Consider the following 22385-nt stretch of genomic DNA (forward strand, 5'->3'; position numbering starts at 1 on the left):
GTATAGGCAAAGCTTTTAACATTTATTTTGTTGGAACTTTTATGAAAACTTTTAATCTGGATACTCATGTTTTTCAGGTCTGGGAAATTCTCTTATGGTATTTCTTTGAAAATTTTTCTTCAATTTCTCTCTTTTTTTTTAGGACCTAGCATTAATTAGTTGGATATTAGAACTGTTGGATTGATTCTGGAGGGCACTAATTTTTTTTTCTATTTTCTGACTCCCATTCACTTTTGTCTCTACTTTTAGGGAATTTTTTTTTGTGATTTTATTTCTCATTTTCTATTGAATTTTTGTTTTATTAAGTTATATGTATTGATTTTATGTAAAAATGAATTATAAAAATTTTTATTTAGGTTTAGTTTTTTAAGTTTTTAACGTTTTTCCTTATTTTTTTCATAACATTTTATGTCTATTTCATGGAAGTTGTACTTTCTCACATTTGCAGCCTTTTTCCTGTTCTCTGGATTATTTTCTTGTTTCTCTTTCTGTTTATTTATTTATTTATTTATTTATTTATTTATTTATTTATTTATTTATTTAACTGAAGTATAGTCAACACACAATGTTATAATTAGTCTTAGGTATACAACATAGTAAAACCAGGACATTTCATGTGCTCTACAGCTGCGTGTGGCTTGTAGCAATCCTATTGGACAGTGCAGACAAAGAACATTTCCATCATTCACAGAAAATTCTATTCGAAATCATTGCTCTTGATATGGTAAGTTCTATGGATAACTCGCTGGTGAATGAGAGAGGATGCCTCGTACCTAGGGAGATTGAGGGAGCTATGTGTGTTTTCTTGGAGGAAGTAGCATTTGGGTCAAATGCCAGAGAGCTCTGTTCAAACATAATGAAGGGCTCTTTAGCCTAATAGTTTGTGTCAAAGCTCTGAGTCAAGAAGAGTAAGAGAGCAGGAGGATTAGAAGGAAGGCTGGACAGAGGGACAAAAGGAAGATTCTAAAAGTGCATGGCATTTGCTTGCTTCTCTAACAGTAGGAGCCAAATTATTCTTTCCTTCTTTCTAGAAGGGCTCACTTTGGTAAACCTTGCTTTCACGCCCCTATGCTTGGGATCTATTTTTTCATTTTATAGTAGCCTTGCATTTTGATGATAAAATCCTAATGCCAATGCTGCACATAAGAATGTTAATTATTTAATCATATGAAAGAGTGGGAGGGCAGCCCAGGGCAGGAGTGGTTCTGGGTAGCATGGGCTTTTTTTTATTCTGAAATATTTGGATTATTTAGATATTTCTAGATTTTTCTCTGGAGGTCTGGCATAGGGATATGACGGCCTTCTCCTTGGAAGAAACTGGAGGGAGAGGGGACTCTGATTTGAATGAGGCTGCTGATCGGGTTCCATTTTATTTATTTATTTATTTATTTATTTATTTATTTATTTATTTATTTATTTATTTTTTAATACTTTTTATTTTGTTATATTAGTCACCATACAGTACATCCCCAGTTTCTGATGCAATGTTCCATGATTCATTATTTGCGTATAACACCCAGTGCCCCATGTAATACGTGCCCTCCTTAATACCCATCACCAGCCTATCCCAATTCTCCCCCCCCCCGAAGCCCTCAGTTTGTTTCACAGAGTCCACAGTCTGTCATGGTTCATTCCCCCTTCTGTTTACCCCCCCTTCATTCTTCCCTTCCTTCTCCTACTGATCTTCCTATTTCTTGTGTTCCATAAATGAGTGAAACCATATGATAATTGTCTTTCTCTGCTTGACTTATTTCACTTAGCATAATCTCCTCCAGTCCCATCCATGTTGCAGCAAATGTTGTGTAATTGTTCTTTCTGATGGCTGAGTAATATTCCATTGTATTTATGGACCACATCTTGTTATTCCAGTCATCTGTTGAAGGGCATCTCGGCTCCCTCCATGATTTAGCTATTGTGGACAATGCTGCTGTGAACATTGGGGTGCATATGGCCCTTCTCTTCACTACGTCTGTATCTTTTGGGTAAATATCCAGTAGTGCAATTTCTGGATCATAGGGTAGCTCAATTTTTAACGTTTTAAGGGACCTCCACACTGTTTTCCACAGTGGCTGTACCAACTTGCATTCCCACCAACAGTGTAAGAGGGATCCCCTTTCTCCACATCCTCTCCAACTTTTGTTGTTTTCTGCCTTGTCAATTTTTGCCTTTCTAATTGGCATAAGGTGGTATCTCAAGGTGGTTTTGATTTGAATTTCCCTGATGGCTAATGATTTTAAACATTTTTTTTCGTATCTGTTAGCCATTTGTATGTCTTCACTGGAAAAGTATCTGTTCATATTTTCTGCCCATTTTTTTATTTCATTATTTGTTTCACGTGTATTGAGTTTGAGAAGTTCTTTGTAAATCTTGGATACTAGTCTTTTATCTGTAGTGTCATTTGCAAATATCTTCTCCCACTCCATGGGCTGCCTCTTAGTTTTTTTGACTGTTTCCTTGGCTGTGCAGCTTTTTGTCTTGAAGAATTCCCACAAGTTCATTTTTCTTTTGTTTCTCTTGCCTTTGAAGAGGTGCCATGAAAAAAGTTGCTGTGGCCTTTGACAAAGAGGTTGCAGCCTATGTTCCCCTCTATGATTTTGATGGATTCCTATCTCACATTGAGGTCGTTCAACCATTTGGAGTTTAGCTTTGTGTATGGTGTGAGAGAGTGGTCAAGTTTCATTCTTTTGCATGTAGCTGTCCAATTTTCCCAGCACCATTTATTGAAGAGATTGTCCTTTTTCCACTGGATGTTTTTTTCCTGTTTTGTCAAAGATTAGTTGCCCAAAGAGCCGAGGGTCCATTTCTGGGTTCTCCATTCTGTTCTATTGGTCTATGTGTCTGTTTTTGTGCCAGTACCATGCTGTCTTGGTGATCACAGCTTTGTAGTATAGCTTGAAATCAGGCAACGTGATGCCCCAGCTTTGTTTTTCCTTTTCAACAATTCCTTGGCAATTCAGGGCCTTTTCTGGTTCTACACAAATTTAAGGGCTGTTTATTCCAGTTCTTTGAAAAATGTCATTGGTATTTTGATTGGGATGGCATTGAAAGTGTACATTGCTCTGGGTGGCATAGACATTTTAACAATTTTTATTCTTCCGATCCATGAGCATGGAAGGTTTTTCCATCTTTTTGTGTCTTCTTCAATGTCTTTCAAGAGTGATTTGTAGTTTCTAGAATATAGACCCTTTACGTCTCTGGTTAAGTTAATTCCGAGATAATGTATAATTATTGGTGCTATTGTAAATGGATTAGGTTCCCTAATTTCTCTTTCTTCAGTCTCATTATTTGTGTATAGAAATGCAACTGATTTCTAGCATTGATTTTGTATCCCGCCACATTCCTGAATTGTTCTATAAATTCTAGTAGTTTAAGGGTGGAGTCTTTTGGATTTTCTGTATAGAGTATCATGTCATCTGTGAAGAGAGACAGTTTGACTTCTTCTTTGCTGATTTGGATACCTTTTATCCCTTTTTGTTGTCTGATTGCTGTTGCAAGGACTTCTAGTACTATGTTGAATAATAATGGCGAGAGTGGGCATCCTTGTCGTGTTCCTGATCTTAAGGGAAAGGCTTTCAGCTTTTCCCCATTGAGAATGATATTCACTGTAGGCTTTTCATAGATGGCTTTTATGAAATTGAGGAATGTACCCTCTATCCCTACACTCTGAAGGGTTTTAATCAGGAAAGGATGCTGTATTTTGTCAAATGCTTTTTCTGCATCAGTTGAGAGGATCATATGGTTCTTGACTCTTTTCTTGTTGGTATGATCTATCACAGTGATCTATTTGTGAATGTTGAACCACCGCTGCATCCCAGGGATGAATCCCACATGGTCTTGATGGATAATCCTTTTAATGTACTTTTGGATCCTATTAGCTAGGATCTTGTTGAGAATTTTGGCGTCCAAATTCATCAGGGATATCGGTCTGTAATTCTCCTTTTTGATGGGGTCTTTGCCTGGTTTGGGGGTCAGGTAATATTGGCCTCATAGAATGAGTTTGGTAGTTTTCCTTCTGTTTCTATTTTTTGAAACAGCTTCAGGAGAATAGGTATTATTTCTTCTTTGAATGTTTCATAGAATTCCCCAGAGAATCCGTCAGGCCCTGGACTCTTGTTTTTGGGGAGGTTTTTGATCACTGCTTCAATCTCTTCATAATTCATTGGTCTGTTTAAATAATCAGTTTCTTACTGTTTCAGTCTTGGTAGTTTATAGGTTTCCAGGAAGGCATCCATTTCTTCCAGGTTGTTTAATTTACTGGCATAAAGCTGTTGATAAAAGTTTCTAATAATCCTTCCTATTTCATTGGTGTTGGTTGTGACTTCTCCCCTTTCATTCATAATTTTATTAATTTATGTCTTTTCTCTATTCTTTTGAATAAGTCTGTCCAGTGGCTTATCGATCTTATTTATTCTTTCAAAGAGCCAGCTTCTAGTTCTGTTGATCTGCTCTACTGTGCTCCTGGTTTCTAATTCATTGATCTCTGCTCTAATCTTGATCACCTGCCTTCTCGTGCATGGGTTATGCCTGTTCTTCTGTTCTAGCTCCAGCTTCTTGAGGTGAGAATATAAAAACTGCATTTTAGATTTTTCTATTATTTTGAGTTGGGCTTGGATGGCTATGTATTTCCCCCTTAGGACTGCCTTTTCAGTGTCCCATAGGTTTTGGACTGATGTGTTTTCATTTTCATTAGTGTCCAAAAATTGTTTAAACTGATTTTTAATTTCCTGGTTTACCCAATCATTCTTGAGCAGGATGGTTTTTAGTTTCCAAGTTTTTGAGTTTCTTCCAAATTTTTCCTTGTGAGTGAGTTCCAGTTTCAAAGCATTGTGGTCTGAGAATATGCAGGGAATCATCTGTCTTTTGGTACCGGTTGAGTCCTGATTTGTGACCCAGCATATGGTCTATTCTGGAGAAAGTTCCATGTGCATTCGAAAAGAATGAGTACTCTGTTGTTCTGGGGTGTAGTGTTCTATATATATCTATGAGGTCCATCTGTTCCAGTATGTCATTCATGCTCTTGTTTCTTTGTTGATTTTCTGCTTAGGTGATCTGTCTATTGCTGAGAGTGGAGTGTTGAGGTCCCCTACTATTCACGTATTTTTATCTATGTGTCTCTTTATTCTGGTTAAGAGTTGGCTTATGTATTTATCTGCTCCCCTGTTGGGGGCATAGATATTTATAATTGTCGTATCCACCTGTTGGATACATCCTTTAAGAGTAATAGAGTGCCCTTCTGTATCTCTAACAACAGTCTTCAGTTTACAATCTAATCTGTCTGCTATGAAAATTGCCACCCCAGCTTTATTTTGAGGTCCATTGGCATGAAAAATGGGTTTCCATCCCGTCACTTTCAGTCTGGATGTATCTTTAGGTTCAAAATGAGTCTCTTGTAGACAGCAAATGGATGGGTCATTTCTTTTTATCCAATCTGACACCCTGTGGCCTTTTATGGGAGCATTTAGGCCATTCACATCGAGAGTGATTATTGAGAGATATGATTTTAATGATGTCATGTTTCCTGTGAAGTCTTTGTTTCTATAGATTGTGACTTTCTGTTCTGTATCACTTTTGGGGCCTTTTTACTTTTATAGAACCCCTCTTAATATCTCCTGTAGGGCTAGTTTGATGGTTATGAATTCCTTCAGTTTCTGCCTATCCTGGAAGGTCGTTATCTCTCCATCCATTCTGAATGACAGCCTTGCTGATACAGGATCCTTGGCTGCATGTTCTTCTCAGATATAGCTTTGAAAATACGCTGCCAACCCTTCCTAGCCTGCCAGGTCTCTGTAGACAGGTCTGACGATATTCTGATATTTTTCCTTCTGTATGTAAGGATTTTCTTCCCCCTGGCTGCTTTCAGTACTGTATCCTTGGATCTAATATTTGCGATGCACTATGACCTGATGTGCTGTAGGTCTGTTGTCATTGACCTTGGGAGGGGTCCTCTCTGCCTCGTGGACATGAATGCTTGTTTCCTTTGCCAGATTAGGGCAATTCTGAGCTACCGTTTGTTCAAATATCTCTTCTTGACCTCTCTCTTTCTCCATCCCCGTGGGGATGCCGATGATTCTGACATTGGAATGTTTCATTGAGTCAGTAATCTCCCATAATCTACATTCTTGAGATTGGATTTTTTTGAGCCAAGTTTCTGTTTTAACTTTCTCTTCTACCATCCCATCCTCCAATTCACTAATTCATTCTTCTGCCTCATTTACCCTGGCTGTCAGAGTGTCTAGTTTAGACTGCATTTGATTCATAGCATTTTTAATTTCTGCCAGATTCACTCTCATTTCAGCCCTTAGAGATTTTATATTCTCATTAATATTTTTGTTAATATTTTTTTCAATCCTGCACATCATCTTGACCATTGTTACTCTGAACTCCATTTCTGACAATTTGGTTATATCCATATCCATCAGTTCTGTGACAGAGGCCACAGACTCATTATCTTTTCTTTGGTGGGTGGTATTTCTCCTCTTCATCATTCTGATGAGAAGAGTTTGCGGGGATGCCCAGAGCCCATGTTATTGACCAGGACACAGGCAGTGTGCACTTGTTTTATAGGACCTTAGGGATGTGGGCTTCTTGATTTTTCAGCCTGCCTTCTGGGGGAGGAGCCTGCTGCGCTGATACTCAGGCAACCCTGTTTGGGTAGAGTTGCCCTGTCCCCTCCAAGGGGGGATGGGGGTGGGCACTGTGAGCTAATATTTCCGGGCTTTTGATCTCTGGCGCCTTTCCCTGGCGGTTTTCTGTGCCTCTTCTGAGAGTCAAAGCAGCAGTGGCTGTATCCTAGCCTCTGTCTCAGAACAGAGAGATCGCAGTCTGCTCTCCATTGAGCTCTCTTGGCCACTTTAACTCTGTTTCTGTCAGTGCTGCTAAAAACCCTGCAGTGTCCTGGGTTGTGCGCCCCACAGCCAATGTCCCAGCCCTCACTTCCAGGGCTGGCCCGTCTCTGTCCTTTGTGCTTCTAACACCGCCAGCCCCCCCCCCATTCCCGGGCATACTCCCGAGCTCCCTGTTTCAGTGTGGTTTGTGTGCGCTCCAGAGTACTGGTTTTCAGTCTGGTCGTGCACGCGCTCCCAAGCTCTCGATTTCTGTCTTGTTCGAGTAAGTGCTCCAGAGCTCCGGTTTTCAGTCTGGTCGTATGGCATTTCCAGGCTCACGGTCTCAGTCTGTTCTCTCGCAGGTGCCAGTCCACATGTCTGGCCAGCTCCCCAGTGCAGGTGGGTACTGCTTCCCAGCGTCTGAGCACGTCAGCTTCCTCCCCCTTCCATTTATCTTCTGATATCTGTGTGCGGATTCACGGCTCCCCGTTTCATATCTCAATACTCAGCCCTGAATATGTTCATTTGTAGAGATCCAGATGTATCTTCCTGCATCTCAGGCTGATTCCGTCAGTTTTCAGGATGGTCTGGTAGATATCCACCTCGACTCAGGGGACCAGCTGAGAAAGGGATCTCCTACTCCTCTGCCATCTTTTCTCCTCCTTGCATAAAGTGTTCGCTTTTCTGTTCATGGAGTTTCTGCTACTCTTTTCTTCATTCTCCAGTTGTGTTCATAGGTATTCAGAGTGGTTTTGTAGCTCTCTAGCTGAATTCCTGGGACCAGAGGAACTTTAGGTCTCCTCCTCCTCTGCCATCTTGGAACTGGACTCTCTTTATTTTTGCTTTTCTCATATGTTGAGTGCTTTCCTCAGTGATATGTTGATTGGTTACCTTCTCATATGTAGGTTTGATGCATAAAAGCTGAATGGGGGCTTTGCATATATGGGCAGAGTTTACAGTCTGGAGAAGTTTACTACTTACTGTTCAGACAGTTCACTGGGGACCAAAACTGTCACTACGTAGAGGTCTTTTCTTTTAAGCCATGTTTTCCAGAGATCACTCTTTCAATTACTTGCCTGAGGTTATTAATTTGGTTTTGAGACTTTCCGACCATAGTATAGAGGAAGGGGTATGCATGGGTGTCTGACCATTTCATGTACAACATTTCAACTTACATTCAACTTTGTATTCACTATCACCCATCATCTTTCTTGCTGTCCCTGACTCCTAAGATTTTTTAGTTCAACTTCACCAGTTAATAAATCTCCATTGGCTTCTGGCTTATAGAATAGGTTCTGGCTGAGGATGTTCTGTGAGTATGAGGAGTAGTGTGTGTGTGTGTGTGTGTGTGTGTGTGTGTGTGTGTGTGTGTGTGTGTGTAGGGGGCAAACTTTGATTATTCTCTTTATACATTTTCAATCTATCCTTCTTTTTACCCCAGATCTCCATTCCTACACACTGCTAGAAATGATACCTCCTAAGATTTGAACCTCTCCTGAATTCTCTGAATCTTTTAATTAGAATCCCCTCTATGCATGTTTTAGTTCATGAGCTTCTCTACTTTGCCAAATCAGTGACTACTCTTTCAACTACTTTCTGTCTTCTAAAATAGTTCTTCAAATCTTTTATCAGCCAATGTTTCCTCTCTTGTTTTCATTGTCCTTGTTGGTCCTTCATTCTGATGAAGAAATAACTATGCTTAAAAAATATATTCCCATTTTTAATTTTACCATATCCCCAGAACAGCACATTTCAGACTTTAATGTGCATAATGATCACCAGCAGATCTTGTTAAAGTAAATATTCTGATTCAGTTGTTCTGGGTGGGGCCTGAGATTCTCCATTTCCAGCAAGCTCCAAGGTGAAGCTCCCATTTATACAGTTACTAATGATAGTCTAAAGCATCTTATCCCCCTCTATTCTTTGATTTTTCTTTCTGTCATGTTTAGGAGGCAGATTAAAGTTGTCTGGCTACTGTTGGATGTGCATGTGAGAAACTGAATTGGAAAGACCATAAAAAAACAGCCTCTTCCTCTTAAGGAGGGCGCATATTGCATGGAACACTGGGTGTTATACACAAATAATGAATAATGGAACACTACATCAAAAACTAAGGATGTAGTGTATGGTGACTAACATAACATAATACAAAATTATTATTAAAAAAACAGCCTCTTAACCAAAGGTACTTTTTCCCCCCTTTCAATCAAAGGTACTTCTATTAGGAACCTTTATCTATAGTTTCCAACACCCTGAAATGTTCCCACATGGACCATTATCCACATTTTTACTTTCAAATACACTAGACACCTATGGAAGGAATTTTTCTACCTTACTGAGATATAATGTACATATTACATTGTGTATGCTTAGGAATACAATGTGATAAATATATATATACAAATATATATGTGTATATATATATATAATAAAATGATTACCACAATAAGGCTAGTTAGCACATCTATCACCTCATATAGTTACCATTTTTAAATATATGGTGAGAACATTTAAGATCTACTCTCTTAGCAACCTTCAAGTATACAATACAGTATTGTTAACTATAGTCACTATGCTATACATTACATCCCCAGAACTTACTCATCTTCTAACTGGGAGTTTATATTTTTTGACTACCATCATGCGTCACCTCCTCTCCAGCCCCTGGCAATCACCTGTTTCTGAGTTCTTCTTCTCCTTCTCCTCCTCCTCCTCCTTCTTGTTCTTCTTCTTTTTAAGATTCCACATCTAAATGAGATCATATAGTATATGTCTTTCTCTGTCTGACTTATTTTGCTTACTGTGATGCCCTCAAGGTCCATAAATGTTATTACAAATGGCAGGATTTCTTTTTTATGGATAATAATACTACATTGCATATATATGTCACATATTCTTAATCCATTCATCCATTGATGGACGCTTAGTTTATTTCTGTTTTGGTTACTGTAAATACTTATACAATAGACATGGGGGTGCAGATAAGTCTTTGAGATAGTGATCTCATTTTCTTTAGTTATATATACAGAAGTAGAATTGCTTGATCATAGGGTAGTTCTTTTTTTTTTTTAAATTTTTTAAAGAACCTCCATAGTGTTTTCCATAGTGGCTGTACCAATTTACATTCCCACCAACAGTGCATGAGAGTTTCCTTTTCTCCACATCCTTGTCAGCATTTGTTACCTCTTTTTGATTATAGCCACTCTAACATGTATGAGATGTTATTTTTTAGTTTTTATTTGCATTTCCTTGATGGATTAGTGATGTTGGGTACCTTTTCTTGTACCTGTTGGTTATTTGTATATTTTCCCTGGAAAAATGTCTATCCAGGTCCTTTGTCCATTTTTAAAAATGAATTATTTGTTTTTGTTTTATTTTGTTTGCTATTTAGCTGTAGAAATTCCTTATGTATTTTAGATATTAATGTCTTATCATATATATGGTTTGCAAATATTTTGTTCCATTCCATAGGTTTCCTTTTTTATTATGTTGCCTGTTTCTTTTGCTTTGCAGAAGCTCCTGAGTTTGATGTACTCCCACTTGACTTTTTGTTTTGTTGCTTATGCTTTTGGTGTCATATCCCCCCCAAAAAATCTTTGCCAAGATTTATGCCAAGAAGCTTTCCCCCTGTTTTCTTTTAGGAGTTTTATGGTTTCAGGTCTTATGTTTAAGTCTTTAATCCATTTCAAGTTAATTTTTGTGAGTGGTGTATGATAGGGGTCTAATTTAATTCTCGTGCAGGTAAATATCCAGTTTTCTCAATGCCGTTTGTTGAACAGAATATCTTTTCTCCATTGAGTATTTTTGTCTCCCTTGTCAAATATTAGTTGGCCCTATCTATATGGATTTATTTCTGGGCTCTCAATTTTGTTCCATTTGGTCTACATGTTTGCTTTTATGCTAGTACCATAATGTTTTGATTACTGTAGCTTAGTAATATCGTTTGAAATCAGGAATTGTGATGCCTCCAGCTTTCTTTTTCTCGCTCAGGATTGCTTTGGCTATTTTTGTTTATTTCCATACAATTTTATTTTGTTTATTTCCATAAAATTTTGAGATTATGTTTTTTTCTGTGAAAAATGTCATTGTGATTTTGATAGGGATTGCATTGAATCTATAGATGGCTTTGGGTAGTATGGACATTTTAACATTAGTTCTTCTGATCCATGAACACAGGATATATTACCATTAATTTGTGTCTTCTTCAATTTCTTTCATCAAAGTCTTGTAGTTTTCAGTGAGATCTTTTTCCTTTTGGTTCAATTTATTCCTAAGTGCTTTATTGTTTTTGATGCTATTGTAAATCAGATTATTTTCTTTTTTAAAAAGATTTTATTTTTAAATAATCTCTACACCCAACATGGGACTTGAACTCACAACCCTGAGATCAAGAGTCTCATGCTCATCTGACTTAACCAAAGATGTAAAGGGTCTATATTCTAGAAACTACAAATCACTCTTGAAAGACATTGAGGAAGACACAAAAAGATGGAAAAACATTCCATGCTCACGGATCAGAAGAATTAACATAGTTGAAATCTCCAGCTACCCAGAGCAATCTACACTTTCAATGCTATCCCAATCAAAATCTGCGATGACATTTTTCAAAGAACTGGAACAAATAGTCCTTAAATTTGTATGGAACCAGAAAAGGCCCTGAATCTCCGAGGAACTGTTGAAAAGGAAAAACAAAGCTGGGGGCATCACAATGCCGGATTTTGAGCTGTACTACAAAGCTGTGATCACCAACACAGCATGGTACTGGCACAAAAACAGACACATAGACCAATGGAACAGAATAGAGAACCCAGAAATGGACCCTCGGCTCTTTGGGCAACTAATATTTGATAAAGCAGGAAAAAACATCTGGTGGAAAAAAGACAGTCTCTTCAATAAATGGTGCTGGGAAAACTGGACAGCTACATGCAAGAGAATGAACCTTGACCACTATCTCACACCATACACAAAAATAAACTCCAAATGGATGAAAGACCTCGATGTGAGACAGGAATCCATCAAAATCCTAGAGGAGAACCTAGGCGCAACCTATATGAGATCGGCCAAAGCAACCTTTTTCATGACACATCCCCAAAGGCAAGAGAAACAAAAGAAAAAATGAACTTGTGGGACTTCATCAAGATAAAAAGCTTCTGCACAGCCACGGAAACAGTCAAAAAAACTAAGAGGCAGCCCACGGAATGGGAGAATATATTTGCAAATGACACTACAGATAAAAGACTGGTATCCAAGATCTACACAGAACTTCTCAAACTCAATACATGAGAAACAAATAAACAAATCAAAAAATGGGCAGAAGGGGGCGCCTGGGTGGCACAGCAGTTAAGTGTCTGCCTTCGGCTCAGGGCGTGATCCTGGCGTTATGGGATTGAGCCCCACATCAGGCTCCTCTGCTATGAGCCTGCTTCTTCCTCTCCCACTCCTCCTGCTTGTGTTCCCTCTCTCGCTGGCTGTCTATCTCTGTCAAATAAATAAATAAAATCTTTAAAAAAAATGGGCAGAAGATATGAACAGACACTTTTCCAATGAAGACATACAAATGGCTAACAGACACATGAAAAAATGTTCAAAATCATTAGCCATCAGGGAAATTCAAATCAAAACCACACTGAGATACCACCTTACGTCAGTTAGAATGGCAAAAATAGAGAAGGCAAGAAACAATTGTTGGAGAGGATGTGGAGAAAGGGGATCCCTCCTACATTGTTGGTGGGAATGCAAGTTGGTACAGCCACTCTGGAAAACAGTGTGGAGGTCCCTTAAAAAGGTATAAATTGAGCTACCCTATGACCCAGCCATTGCACTACTGGGTATTTACCCCAAAGATACAGACGTAGTGAAGAGAAGGGCCATATGCACCCCAATGTTCATAGCAGCATTGTCCACAATAGCCAAAGCGTGGAAGGAACCGAGACGCCCTTCAACAGATGACTGGATTAAGAAGTTGTGGTCCATATATACGATGGAATATTACTCAGCTATCAGAAAGAACGAATTCTCAACATCTGCTGCAACATGGACGGCACTGGAGGAGATAATGCTAAGTGAAATAAGTCAAGCAGAGAAAGACAGTTATCATATGATTTCTCTCATCTATGGAACATAAGAACTAGGAAGATCGGTAGGAGAAGAAAGGGAAGAATGGAGGTGGGGTAAACAGAAGGGGGAATGAACCATGAAAGACTATAGACTCTGAGAAACAAACTGAGGGCCTCAGAGGGGAGGGGAGTGGAGGAATGGGATAGACTGGTGATGGGTAGTAAGGAGAGCACGTATTGCATGGTGCACTGGGTGTTATACGCAACTAATGAATCATCGAAGTTTACATCGGGAACCGGGGATGTACTGTATGGTGACTAACATAATATAATAAAAAAACATTAAAAAATAAAAAGTCTATTGAAATGAAAAGATGCTCAACATCACTCATCATCAGGGAGATGCAAATCAAAGCTACAATGAGATATCATCTCTTGTCAGAATGGCTAAAATCAACAATATAAGAAACAACAAGTTTTGGTGAGGATGTGGAGAAAAAGGAACCCTCTTGCACTGTTGGTGGGAATGCAAATTGGTGGAGGCACTGTGGAAAACAGTGTAGAGTTCCCTCAAAAAGTTAAAAATAGAAGTACCCTCCAATCCAATAATCACACTACTGGATATTTACCCCCAAAATGCAAAAACACTAATTTAAAGGAATACATGCACCCCTATATTTATAGCAGCATTATTTACAATAGCCAAGATATGGAAGGAGACCAAATGTCCATTGATAGATGAATGGATAAAGAAGATGTGCTATATATAAACAATGGGATATTATTCGGCTATTAAAAAGAATGTAATCTTGCCATTTACAATGACATGGATGGAGCTAGAGAGTATAATGCTAAGCAAAATAAGCCAGCCAGAGAAAGACAAATACCATATGATTTCACTCATATGTGGAATTTAAGAGACAAAACAAAACAAAAAACAAGCAAAGGGAAAAAAATAGAGACAAACCAAGAAACAGACTCTTAGCTATAGGGAACAAACTGATGGTTACCAGAGGGGAGGTGGGTGGGGGTGGGGTGAGTAAAGTAGGCAATGAGGATTAAGGAGGGGGTTGGGTAAAACAGGTGATGGGGAATAAAGAGTGCACTTGTTGTGCTAAGTACTGGGTGATGTATGGAATTGTTGAATCAGTATGTTGTACACCTGGAACTAATATAACACTGCATGTTAACTACTGAAATAAAAAAAAACGTCCATTTAAGAGATAAAAAAATTAAAGGAGGAAGTAAAGTAAAGAACTCTACAAATCTCACCACTAAGAGATATTACTATTAAAATTTTGGGGACCATTTTCCCTGATACCCCTATACTTATCGGGCACTTCTTATATGCCAGGAATCCCTCTAAGAACTTTATGTATATAATCTCATCAAATTCTTACAATAGCCCTCTGTGGCCCATACCATTATTATGCTCATTTTACAAAGAAGAAACCAAAGCTTAGAGAAATAACTTGCCTAAGGCCATGTAAGTAGTAAATTTCAAACTAAAATGCAAGCTGAGGTACGTCCGATGCCTAAATTCAAGTATTTTTTTTCTTCATTATATTTATTCTTCTAACACGTCCACCTTGATCACACCCACCTTGTCTTCATCCAGGTGTACAACATAGTGATTCAACAAGTCTATATGGTATGCTATGCTCACCACAAGTATAACTACCATTTGTCACCATGTAACACTATTACAATACCATTGACTATATTCCCTATGCTCTGCCTTTCGTCCCTGTGGTTTATTCATCCCAAACTGGAGGCCTGTACCTCCTACTCCCCTTCACCCATTTTGCCCATCCCCTACTCCCCTCCCTTCTAGCAACCATCAGTTTATTCTCTGTATTTATGAGTCTGTTTCTGCTCTTTTTATTTGTTTGTGTTGTTTTTTAGATTATACATATAACTGAAATCATACACCTGTCTGATTTATTTCATTTAGTTTAATACCCTCTATGTCCATCCCTGTTGTCACAAATGGCAGAAATCTCATCCTTTTTTTATGGCTGGGTATATTCCATTGTATAACATACCATATCTTCTTTATCCATTCAACTACTGATGGACATTGGGTTTCTTCCATATCTTGGCTACTGTAAATAATGATGCAGTAAACACAGGGGTGCATATGTCTCTTTGAAGTAGTGTTTTTGTTTTCTTTGAGTAAACCCAACAGTGGAATTAGTGGATCATGTGGTATTTCTATTTTTAATTTTTTGAAGAACTTCCATACTCTTTTCCACAGTGGCCATACCAATTTATGTTCCCACCAAGAGGGCACAGGTGTTCCTTTTTGTCCACATCCTTGCCAACGCTTGTTATTTCTTGTCTTTTTAATTTTAGCCATTCTGATATGTGTCAGGCAATATCTTACTGTGGTTTTGATTTGCATTTCCCTGTTGATGAGTGGTGTTGAGTATCTTTTCATGTGTCTGTCAGTCATTTGTATGTCTTCTTTGGAAAAACGTCTATTCAGGTCCTCTGCCCATTTTAAATTGGATTATTTATTTTTTGTGTTCTTGAATATTCTTTAAAAATATATGTCAAAGAAACATGAATTGGTTGAAGATACATATGCTATCAAGTGATGAAAATTCTGTGTCACATATAAACAAAGATTTATTCTTTAAGTATTCAATAAGCATGGTAATATCCTACAATGTAAGAGGCATAGTACTGAACACAATGAGCTGAATACATAGCTGAAAAAGTTATAGTACCTGCATTATGGCGTGGTGGAGGGTATAAGACATAGGTAGAATGTGATCAGTATCACAGAGCCAAGGAAACTAATAGTTCCAGGACTTCAGAGAAGAGACCACTCTCTTCTGACTGAAAGATTCATGAAGGGGATACCATTTGAACAACATCTTGAAGACATGTGGGGAGTGGCATTTCCAAAGGAGGAAATGGCATGAGCAAAGACATGGTTGCTGGAAAGAAATTTTTTTTGAGACTTATGATTAATACAATTGGATAGGAGAGGAAAACTGACTAGAAAGGTTGAATTATAGAATGTCTGGCCTTGAAGGGTCATTTGAGATAATTTAATCTGTCCCTCTCATTTTATAGGTGGAGAAGCAGGTAACTTGTTCAAAGTAATCAAATTGGTTTGTAATAGTTTGGCATTATAGCTTTAGAAGTTAGGTAAAAGATATTTCAGTTTTTTAAATAGGCAGCAGAAAACACTGGGGATTTTTGATCAGCAGGGTGATTAAGCAGACATAATGATAGTAGCTCACACTTATTGCATATTTACTCTGCACCAAGCCTGGGGCTAACTTGTATGTGATATCTCATTTACTCCACTCTGGGAGATAAATACCATTATTAGCCATATTTGAAAGATGAATTAAATAATGCTCTTTTAGGTTAAGTGAATTCCTCACGCTCACAGAACTCATAAATAGTAGAGCTGAGATTTGAACCCAATAGTCTAGCTCCAAAGTCTAAGCCCTGAATGACTATTCTAAACTACCATCAAAATGATGCTTTAAGAAGTGGCGGTAGGTCAGAGGATGAATAGGAATAGGAGAAAGAATAGAGATAGGAAGATCAGTTAGGAGACCACTATAGTAATTCAGGCAAGAGGTGATTAGGCCCAAATTATAGTTGGGAGTTATTGGAATGGAAGAAAGGGAGAGACCCAAGAAGTATTTTATTTTTTTTCTTTTCTTCTTTTTCTCCTTTTTTTTATTTTAATGTTTTTTTATTGTATGTTAGTCACCATAGAGTACATCCCTGGTTTTTGATGTAAAGTTCTGTGATTCATTAGTTGCGTATAACACCCAGTGCACCATGCAATACGTGCCCTCCTTACTACCCATCACCGGTCTATCCCATTCCCCCCCCCCTCTGAAGCCCTCCAAGAAGTATTTTAAAAGAAGTCTTGATAGATTGGATAAACTGTTGGGAAGGAGGAAAAAGGTGATTAGGAAACTCTCTGTCAAGAGTGTTTCCTTTCCAAAGGAAAGGAGTACAAGTTTAAAAACTACATCGATAGAAGTATAATAGCTAGAGAAGAAAAATAACAGGTTTACCTTAACAGTTATGATCAAGCCAAACTTAAAGCATGCAGTTCTTTTTTTTTTTTAAGATTTTATTTATTTATTTGAGAGAGAGAGAGACAGCTAGCAAGAGAGGGAACACAAGCAGGGGGATTGGGAGAGGAAGAAGCAGGCTCCCAGAGGAAGAGCCCGATGTGGGGCTCGATCCCAGAACCCCGGGATCATGCCCTGAGCCAAAGGCATACGCTTAACGACTGAGCCACCCAGGTGCCCCAAAGCATCCAGTTCTGAGACTTGAGGAGATTGATAAGCCGAAGCAGGTTTTAAAAAGGATGATTAGGCCCGAGCCTGAGCCGGTGCCAAGTGGGGTAGAGCCGAGGTGGGACCTGGAGTGGAGCCAGCTGAACCGGCACTGAGTCCCCGCAATGGCCCGGAACACACTGTCTTTGTGCTTCCTTCGGGTGGACATCTACCAGTTTGACGAGAAAAAATTCGTGGACAAGCAGGAGGTGGTGGCAGCGGTGGTGGCCTAGCCAGGCCCAGACCCTAGCAAGGTGGACGGCCTTCTGCGGCAAGGGGACATGCTTTGTGCATTCCATACAGCCTTATGGAACTCTCCCGTCAACACCAAGAATCAAGCCTTGAAAGAACAAGCCCAGCATGTGGTGCTGAAAGTGCTTACAAACTTTAAGAGTGGTGAAATTGAGCAGGCTGTGCAGTCAGAAATGGCATTGACTTGCTAATGGAAGTACATTTTTCAAAGGTTTGAGAAGCCCACAGAAAAAAGCAATGCCGTGTTACTCCAGTAACACGTGGAGTTAAGTAGCATGAAAAAGATTATTTATTTTTTGTGTTCCTGAATACATTTTTTGTGTCCAAAAAATTCATGAAAAAGCATTAGCAGTAGGAGGAGTAGGCTCCATTATAAGAGTTCTTACAGCAAGAAAGATTGTTTAAAAAAAAATAAAAGGACTCATGTTACTTTGAGGAGAATTTTGGATGCACAGGCTGATGAAGAAGAGATTGGCAATGGACCATCTTCCTAGGAACTCCCAACTAAACTATTTCAGGACATGCATCCATTGAAGTGTATTTTATTTCCATGGTGGAGGGAAAAATCATGTTTCCTAAATCCTTTGCAGGATCTGATAGTCTATGCCTTTGTCCATGAGTAACACAGAACTGACATTGTAACTGTCTACTGAAGTGGCTGGCCAGTATTGGTTGAGTACACCTGTGTGCTCTGCTTATTTCAAATGGGGGAGGGATGATTTGGGCAGGTACAGATCCAAGGGCTGTGGTAAAGGGAGAGCTTGTTTTTTTGAAGTAAAACTTCGAGGGTTTGTACAGACATCCTGTCTTCCCAGAGAAGACAGGCTTTCTTGGATTCATTGTAAACTGCTTGCTACATCAATAAAGCTTTTGGCTTATTAGTTTAAAAAAAAAGGATGACTAGGATGGCAAAAGGAGTTGATGGCTATCAGTCATAGGAATAGGGCTGACTAGCTTGGAGAAGAGAAGGCACAGGGATGGTCATGATAACTGTCCTCAGACATCTGAAAGACTGTCATACAGAAGTAAACAGATTCCATTTGTAAGGTATCATGAAGCAGAAGCAGGGCCGATTGGTAAAAGAAATCAGGAGAGAGATTTTGGGCACAATATAAGGAAGAAATATACAGAAATGGGAACTCTGCTGATAGAGAAAGGTACAGTGAAAGATGTTGGTGGAATGAATGCCTTGGGAAAGGTTGTTAGTTTGGCTCTGGCTCTGGAATGGTCCTAGAATCACCTAATGACAATTTGTTGAGAATGCTGGAAAGGAGATTCAAGTAATACGTGGCTAGACAAGGTGAATTTTAAGGGTTCTTCCACCACTGAGATTCTTTGGAATTGTGGTTGGAAAAAGTTTGAGAACCTAAAACTATAGCAGCTATTTGTTCTCAAGCATAATGAACTAAAGCTTCCAGTGGAATCATGGACCAAGTCTCTGGAAAGACAGCAAATCTATTACATATGTATAGTCCTGAAATTGAAAAGATATAACTCAGGAAGATGCTTTCCAGTGACTGAAAGGTGTGCCCAGAAAAGAATGGTGCTACTCTAGATTCAGTCTCTGATTTGGTCAAAGTCATTTCTAGAGGATGGCAAAATGAGTTGACTCTTGGATCTTATTTTTGGGAGTGCTTCAGTGGCTGCACATAGAAACAAGGAGCTGAAACTATTCAGTGACTCACACAGCAAAAGGTAGAAAGAGGTGCAAATATATCCAATTGCTACAAAACTATTTTACTTCCAACAGTATGCAAAGTTAGGACTAGGGCAGGTGGTCTGGGTATAACACTTTCCTGCCTTTTCCCCATCTCTTCTCAGACTGTGCCAACTCTTCACCTTTAAAGCAGGGGAGTGCTTGTACACATATTTTGATTTACCTCAGTTCTTACCCTTAAGTTGGTTGTTCCATACCTTCTTTTGACCTCAAAAATGGTCAGAATCATAATGATCTTTGCAGGAGTAATTTGCTGCTTGGTTCATGGACTTCTCTGGAGCAATGATGATAAATAGGTTTTATATTTGGGGCCAGTTCCGATTGGATAGTAATGCCTGCATAGGGCCCTGCAAGGAGAAGTTGTTTGAGGCCTCATCAGAATACAGCAGGAAGGAAGGCCATGAGCAATTAGTGATGTCTGCTCCATAGGTATGGGATGGGAGATTGACAGCATGCACACCTCAAAAATGTACTATCCTTGGAGTAGAGGAGAAAGTTATAGATTTCTGCCAAAAACTATGATTATCTGTACCTTGCTAGGTCAAAGGGTTAAAACCCATAACTACTAATCCCTAATCCTCATTTATTTTCTGGCCATCAGCATCAGGTATAAATTGAGCCTTGATTCTGGCCACAATATCATTTCCTGACTGTAGTTAAAACTGAGTCCTGTCCCGTACCACAGATTGAGTCCTATTCTGGCCACAGTTGACACCTAAACTCTAGACAGCTGTTACACAAATGATCATTATCAGATGGGTTAAGGCAAAACCATTCTCACCACTGGAGACACAGTTCAAGGCCTGTGCTTTACCAGAGGTGGGTCAGTAGCTGTGCCTTTTGTCTGTGAAGAGCAGTGCATTATTGATATAGCAATATGCCTGTCAGTGTTTCTTCTCTAATTATCCAACTGCAGAGAGCACAAATGCTTTATTGCCATGGGAGACAGTCTTTAAAAAAACGGAAAGAAAAAATGAAACTCAAGTGAAAGAAGTAATTTCCTGTGACTGTGAAAATGCAAAGCAAATGCCTGAACATGATTTTAAATGGGTCTGTGAATGTGGCTGATGGAAGGAAGCTTTCTTGGAAAGGACGTATACTGTGAGTGCTGCTGGGTACAGCACACATGAGGGGGCAAGGAAGCCAGGAACCATGTGCTAGAAGTCAGTTTCTGTTAAATTAATAGACTTCATACAACTACCAATTGTGGTCCGGATAAATGGGTTTTTTGAATAATAATTTCTTAAAAATCATGAAGTGACTTGATAAGGTAGTAATAAAACTGTCAGAGTCTCCACTTTGACTGAAGCTGGGTTGTAATACAGGATTTAAAAAATATCTGAATCTTTCAGAATGTGGGGAGAAGGGGAACCGAGGAATTAGAGCTCCACTTGATCCCTGTGTTGGGGCAGGGGAGGTGGAGGCTTTGGAATGTATGGAAGTAGCTCTGTCCAGTAGAATTTTCTGTGATGATGGAAACTATCTGTGTGTGCATTGTCCAATACAGTAGCCACTGACAACCTATGGCTGTTGATCCCTTGAAATATGGATAGTGTGACTGAGAGCTTAACTTTAAATTTTATTTAATTGTAATTAATTTAAAATTAAATTGACATAGGTGGCTAGTGGCTACTATATTGGACAGCATAGCATAGAATTTAGGTCAGTTTTCAGATCCAAGAGCAACAAAAGCGTAAGGGAAAGAGAACAACCAGAAAATCCATATGTCTAAGCACAGTTTATACCTCTATTGAGAAGAATAGGCTTTTGTTAGCTTTAGATAACCCTTCACCTTGATTTTAGATGAAAGCATGCTAATATTTGTAGAGCATGTGTCTCTGTGGTCAATCTAAGGATATGGAAAGTTTAAACATGTTATCCTTTACTAATGGGTATTAATGAATTTAATGAAAATAATGCATCTTGTTTGAAGCAGAGAAATGCATATTTCACAAAAGAAATGTAAATAAGATTTTGATTAAGGAATTTTTTAATGTTTCTTCTGTGCTATGGATATAATAACCAGAGTTCCATCTTTATATGGGAATTAATAATCCAGTCAAAGCCAAAAAACCTTAATGTCTATTTCAATACTATACTATTGGTGATTTGGACTACAGAATGAAACAGGATAAAATGATATACCATAAACCAAATGAATGTCTTTGGGTATAGATTGGGTAATGAAGCAGATCTTAGACTTGATTAGCTTCCATTTATCCTACTGTTCCTTTAATTATTATAATTTTGAGGTACAGCTCTTGAATTTGCAACTTGTTTCCTATGTGCTACCTTTATGCTTTTTAATTTTCCCCACTTTATCATAATGCATTCTTTCAAATACTACCTTTATGCTTTTTAATTTTCCCCACTTTATCATAGTGTATTCATTCAAATAACTTGAAGAGGTCTACTGTAGCTGGTGCATTGATTATAATGGGGTATGGTAAAAGATAATAGCAGGGCAAGATTATGAAGGGCTTTGAAGCCATGTTGAACCATTAAGACTTTATCTTAAAAGGGATAAAGAAAGGGGGGGTAATCAGAGGGGGGAATGAAGCATGAGAGACTATGGACTCTGAGAAACAAACTGAGGGCTTCAGAGGGGAGGGGGGTGGGGGAATGGGATAGGCTGGTGATGGGTAGTAAGGAGGGCACGTATTGCATGGTGCACTGGGTGTTATACGCAACTAATGAATCATCGAACTTTACATCAGAAACCAGGGATGTACTGTATGGTGACTAACATAATATAATAAAAAAACATTAAAAAAAAGACTTTATCCTAGGAGCAGGGGGAGTGACATGAGGTTTTTATTTTTTAAAGTTTATTATTTATTTATTTATTTATTTTTTGCAGATACAATTCCTTTTTTTATAATAATTTTTTATTATGTTATTTTAGTCACCATACAGTACATCCTTAGTTTTTGATGTAATGTTCCATGATTGGTTTTTAGAAATGAACTGCAGCATGGGGAATGAACTGGAGAGCAGGTGAAACCTTGATCAGTTAGAAGGTTAGTGCAATGGTTAAGGTAAAAGATGATGTTGATGACCTAAGGTGATAATTGCAGTATAGATGGAAAAAAGTAGACAGATTAAAGAAATATTTAATAGGTAGCATTACTAGAACTTGGTGAGTGATTAGATGAAGGATTAGACTGTACTCCCTGTGGGTAGCCTCTGCTTTTGCCCTATACTTTTCCTGAGATAA

At 38.6% G+C, this 22385-nt stretch overlaps 1 protein-coding gene and 1 pseudogene across 2 annotated transcripts in view; both read left to right on the forward strand.

Moving 5' to 3' along the window:
- Positions 1-22385, forward strand: part of SMARCA1 (SNF2 related chromatin remodeling ATPase 1) — a 734807-nt gene that overhangs the window by 198110 nt on the left and 514312 nt on the right. The gene's annotated exons all lie outside the window — the stretch shown is intronic.
- LOC123786453 (actin-related protein 2/3 complex subunit 5-like protein) lies at positions 16743-21698 on the forward strand (annotated as a pseudogene).

This window comes from Ursus americanus, chromosome X (assembly GCF_024610735.1).
Source record: "Ursus americanus isolate L20-20 chromosome X, mUrsAme1.1.p, whole genome shotgun sequence".
Taxonomy (NCBI): domain Eukaryota; kingdom Metazoa; phylum Chordata; class Mammalia; order Carnivora; family Ursidae; genus Ursus; species Ursus americanus.